Raw genomic sequence first — 6,214 nt, forward strand, 5'->3', positions numbered from 1 at the left:
ATGAAAATGGAAGGTGAAGAAATGAAGATGAAGAAGAGAAGATGAAGATGGAAGGTGAAGAAATGAAGGTGAAGAATGAAGGATGAAGAACTTTGCCTATAAAAGAGAGAGCTCTTGAGAAGAGTTTTAGGAGGGGGGAAGTGGAAGAGAATTGAGAGAGAGTAGAAGAGAATTGAGAGAGTTTTTTAGGAAGAGTGGAAGAGAATTGAGAGAGTTTTGAGAGAGTTTTTGAGAGGAATTTTTAGAGAGGAAAAGAGAGTTCTTGAGAAAATCGAAGAGAAAATTCGAGAGTGAAGAAAGTGTTTTAGTCGAGCATCATCTTCGACGAGTCCCGGCACATATTTCGCCTCGCAACCCAACAACGCCATTGCTTGCCATTTTCGACGACGCGTTTTCCAGCTCCGAGATCTTGAAGGGAACTATAATGTGTATGTGAGTAAGATTTTGTGTAATAGAAGGTAATCCTTTCCATCTCGATCTACAAAAATGTAATCGTTTGGTTTGAACATTTGTTTGTTTATTTTAGACATGCCACGTGTTCCAAATTTTAGCATTATTACATGTTAATTTATTTCTGTAAATACTGGGTGCGGCTGCGTTTTCTTTCTTTCTAAATCACCCATGGTGTATATCGTACAAAGTTCAATGTTTTACATCCCCATAAAAAAGAAGAAAAACCAAAAAATTGCATCTTTGAATTTCAAGCAAAATCCATCAAAATTGCCAAATCAAATATTTTTCATGAAAATGGTACCGAAAGGGCGTTAGAGAAATCGACGTAACCAAATCCCCCGAATTCAAAATCTCGGTTCGCGGAAATAAGATAGTTTTCTCCGCTATTTTATTTAGGTTTCTAATCAACCTACCGAAAATGATTAGTGGCGACTCCAAATTGAAATCACATTGCATGTTAATTATTTGAACCTTAAGTTGCGATTTGGTATGGACTTGGGAGAGTCCGAGTTAGGTTAGTTAAATAATTAACCGATAATCCATTAGCCCGAAAATAAACTCGTTTATTTTTTAGGTGCTTGACTTAGCGACTCTTGGGGACTTTAAGAGGACTTAGGCCGAGATAATTTCATGAAAAGGAATCACTTGATTTGGCAAACTTTGGTTGAATTCTCATTCTTAGGTGTTAAATGCTTTTGGATTGGGAGTTATAAGGGGAGGAGTGATTGGCTAACCCTTTGTTTTGGGGCTTGGTGAATTGGAATTGTGATTTAACTTTTGAATCATTGAAGCGGTGTTTGCTTTTAATTGTTGTGCATGATTTATCGTCTTTGCACTCTCGACACAACCCGCCGAGTCACACTAATAGTTTTAAGATGGTATTTAGATGGTCCTTTAACCTTGGCGGTAAGGCTTCGCTAAAGGTTATCCCATCTGGATCCCGAAAATTTTTCAAAAATGGCTCAAGGGTCGTTCTCATGCACGTGAGGCTCGATGCATGAGAATTGCCCTTGTCGCCGAACCAAGCCGAAGTGATTGGACGACTAGTCATGACTATTGTACGCGAGGTTGCGACTAGTCATGATGATTGGGTGAGGTGCGACATGTCATTTCGTTCATCATTTCACTTTGCAAAGCCTTTTGGATAGATAGAATAAGATTTAAATTCACAATTCATGCGCATGTCTTTGTGATTGGCATTTTCTTCGTATGAGAGGTAATTTCTTGTCTCTTGTACCATGTTATCTCATTTTTATTTTGGGCCGGTCCATGGTTTAGGTTGATTGTTTAGAAGTTTCATTGTCTTATTTTCAATTTCGCACTTTGCTTCGTAGCTTTTACAATTTCATCGGTTGTCCTCAATTTTGATTTGGCTTATTCTGTTGTGCGATTTTTACTAATTTCTACGATCGAGCTTTGAGTAAGTGCCAAACACGAAAGTTGTAGACCTATGTTTCAACTAATATCTTGCAAAATTTCAGAATTAAATTCATAATTTAAGATGGCCCTTCGTTTTTTCAACAACATGCGGTTATAACAGTTTTCTGAACGTGATTGTTTTGGAGAGACACATTAAACTGATTTGATCCGTGCATTTCTAGTCTGATTGGCCAACATAAAGTTGTTCATCACCTTCTCAACTATAAGCTCGTAAAATTTGGACATGTTTTGATCAACGTACGGATTAATACGAATTTTTTCGTAAGCGGACAAACTGAAAATTACATGTTTCAATCCTTTGGCCATAATCACTTTGTTCGTTTGAGTCTAGAGGGATGTCATGGGCCGGCTCGCTATTCTTGCTCCCTATACTCATTTTGGGTTTGTTTCTGCGTACGGGTAATTTGTCACGGATCCTCTACACATTACTCGATCGCAAAGAGGATGGCCGACATCAACGCTATCGTCGGTGCCCTAGGCGAGAAACTTGGCTCCTTGATCGAGCGCTTTGAAGGGATGATGTCCCGAAAGATGGAAGATTATGGCCGCCTTCACCGCCGAACTTCAATCATCGCGCCATCCGCCGCTTCTGCTCTAGTTCCTCCTACGGACAACTTCGGTAAAGCCCGGAAGCTACTCCTATCCGACAATGCCGGTAGAGGATGTGATCATCACGGGCGTGAGCTCGAGCACACCGCCGTAGTCCCAATCCCTCAAGCCAGCCCGTGGCCCCCGGATTGAATGGTGATGCGGCCAAGCTGTTGGCCCAAATGGAGCGGAGGATCCGAGAGGTTGAGGGGACTCAAGTTGACTGTCTATCTTTTCAAAGGTCACGGTGCGGGAGAAGTTCAAGATGCCCAACTTTGAGAAGTATGATGGAACTTCCAACCCGGTTGGCACGTTCGGATGTACCGGGCAAGAATGAACAAGCATGTGACCAACGGCCCTTTAATGGTTCGGACTTTCCGGGCTAGTTTAAAAGAAGCTGCCATGAGATGGTATCGGACTACGAGATCTCGGATGGATGATTGGGAGAAGGCAGCTAATGTTTTCATCAAACATTTTAGCTTTAACTTGGATGTGCTCACCACGAGAAGACCTTAGCTTGAGATGAAAAAGGAGAAACAATCAAGCAGTATGCCACCGGGTGGAGGAACGTGGCATCTGGTGAAACCAGGTCCCTCCCGAAAGGGAACTCATGAAATTGTTTGTTTCCGCCAGGTTATGAGAACTCGAGTTTTGGGTGCCACGTCATTTAGCTATCTCATCGCGATGGGTGAAGAAATTGAGAACGGCATGAAGAAAGGTTGGTACGGTGATGTCACCCGATGACTAAGAGATTTGCGGTAAGGAAAGACAAAGAGCCGGCCCACGGTCAACATGACCTACGGCCCAAAACCCACGACCCGGACGCGGTCGTAGGTTCAACCCAGCGGGCCAATTTCGGCGTGCGCGACAAAGAGAGAATCAACGGTCCCTCGGCGGTTTACCCTCTACCGGGAACCCCGTCGCAAGTACTCGCGGTTCTACGTAAGGAGGTTTGCGACTTGAGCCTCTACGACCCGGAACCCGAGCTCGCCGAGATATGATCCATCAAAGAAATGCGATTACCATTGCGGGGAGCTCGGACATGACACCGGCTGTATCGTGTTGAAGCATCGGATTCAAGATCTTCTTGATTCTAAGGCATTCTCGTCCAAGGCAACAAACAAATGTCCGAATAATCCTTTGCCGGATCATTCGGTAAAATTAATTTGTATTCGGGCTGGGAATAGGTTGGTGCTAGTAAGGATGAAGGAGTCTTCGATATGCGGTTGTTTTGATGATATAACCATTGCTGCTATATCGAAGACGGAGCGCATAGGAGGAACCTTCGGCCTAAACCTTCCAAATCATTCATTAATGCCATATGTGATGATCCTGGAGGGTTTGGATTGGAGTAACATCTTTATGTTTATGCAATCCCCTACGTGGGACATTTTTGTTTCCTTTAGATTTTGGATCGCATTTGGATTTCTATTTGTCTTGCACTCTTGGATTTTCTTTCTAGAAGATGTAATTTCATATCAATAAAATTGCACCATTTTTCGAATCTTGTTGAAGTATCCCAAACCAACCCGGTGACGATAACCAACGACCAACAAGTTTGTTATCATGGTAAGAGCGAGGGTTGGGCTTCTTGAATTCATGTCCATGGTTTTGAAAATAAAAATAAAAATAAAAATAAATTCTTCAAAAAAATCACCGCAATTAAGCCCTGTTTGTCCTTGATTTTGTTACTTTATGTTTCAAGGGGATACGTGAGGAGGAAAACCTAGTGGATTTAGAAGTATACGACCTAGATGGGTGGATTATGAGGAAATTCGTCGGGATTTAACGTTATGAGGAGATCAAGCCCTTGACGGTGAACAAACTATCTCGGTCAACCTGATGGAAAACCCTAAAGAAGTTAAGATCGGGCAAACCTTTCCAAAGAGATGGTGAGCGCTTGATTAAGCTCTGAAGGATTACCGGGACATTTTCCTGGTCCTATGGGATATGCCCGGTCTTGACGTTCCATTGTCGAACATTGTTTGTCGACGGATCTTTGGTAGCCGGTGGTGCAAAAGTCAGGAGGGCCGGACGGGTGGTCGAGAAGATCAAGAGGAAGTATGACGCTTGCGTCGGATTCCTTGAGACCACGGATATTTGATTGGTTGACAATATAGTCCCGGTCATGAAGAAGGATGGGCGTATTGGAGTTTGTTGTTTCTTTGGGTACAATCGATCCGATGAATGTCAATGACAAGTTGAAAATCACCAACACCGCGGCCTAGTGGTTGGGGGAATGGGTGGTAGGCGTCCCAGGTTCGATCCCGGGATTTGGCATTAATGTACAAAGATTAATAAAAACCTTTTTGCTTCGCATTCAATGCCGATTGAGCTCGGCCCGGATGGTTACAAAACCGGAGAGATAACATCCCGGACATACAATCCGATCCGGATGAATCGATCTTTCATTCAAAGTTGCAAGGAATACGTACAAGGGTAAGCGGTATCGTTTCAACTCGTTTAGAACATGAGAACATACATTGATGCTTTCCTTTTGATTTTTACGGGGTTGCCTTTCGGATAGGGAAGTATCCATTCTCCTTGAAAAATTAATGAAATAAGAAATTCCGGAGCCTTTGACAATCTCATGTCTCGAACCGGATAATGAAGTTTTGCAACTCATTTGCATGAGCGGGGGCACTCCCAATCCGCCCCTAAGAAGTTTCTTATGTGCTTGCGATTTGTCACCAAGATAAAAGTTGTTGCTTTTATATGCTCAAAACACTCATACATTGCATAGTTTGCATGTGTTCCTCATGTTTAATTTACCAACTCGAATAAGGAACATGAACTACATAAGATACATCGAATGTATGGAATGGGGCGGGCGGGATGATGAAAGGCAATCCTTTCCCAAACCGTCCCATTTTTTAGGCGAGATGAACGGTGGCCAAATTCGCATTCCCGAGGTAAAGAGTTTTTGAAAGGTACGATAAGCGAAGTAACGGGGCGTTCATTTTCTATCCTAAACACTACGGGTTATCCATTGATTACCCCTTTTAAGCGGTGGTTTCATTTCTTTACCCTGTCAAGAACCACCCCACATCGGGGTGGACGATTTAATTCTAGGGGAACACGAGGTAAATGGTTAGAAATTTTTTGCTCGGACTAACATTAATCTTCGGGTGTTTCTTTGCATTTATATCGAATTTTAATTCAAGTGCCTTAGGATGATGAAGAGCATTCACTTCTTTCCTATCACTTCATTCTTTGCATAGCCACTTGAGGCAAATTCATTTCTTAAACCCCTGTTGGTGATCATTTGTCATTCCAAATGCGAAGATAGCATTTTCCCAAGGATTAGAATTGGAGATGGTGAGTCAGAGATTCCCGAATGATCATTATGCTTGTTGTATTCCGGTTCAAAATCATGGGATTGTAAAAAAAAAAGGAGAGGCAACTGGTAAAGGAGAAGGGCCTGCTCTCGAAAAAAAAAAAAAAAAAAATGAGAGTCGGGAGTAAGAAAGCAAAGGCGATCTCATATGAAAATTTCAAGCATAGGAAAAGCAAAGTGCCTACCAAGTAAGGCCAATGCATTCATTTGTAAAGTACTTGAATTTTGAATGTACATTTTGCATGTTAAGTTGTAAATTCCATGTACATGTTTGCATTGTGTCTTTTTAATCAGACACTTGTTGTGAAGAAGACTCCCAAGAAATCGTTTGCAAAGTGCAATTTTCGGAAACTACCATCCCTCATTCAATGATGGTATTCTTTTAAGACATTTCCA

Source organism: Rhodamnia argentea, chromosome 2 (genome assembly GCF_020921035.1).
Source record: "Rhodamnia argentea isolate NSW1041297 chromosome 2, ASM2092103v1, whole genome shotgun sequence".
Taxonomy (NCBI): domain Eukaryota; kingdom Viridiplantae; phylum Streptophyta; class Magnoliopsida; order Myrtales; family Myrtaceae; genus Rhodamnia; species Rhodamnia argentea.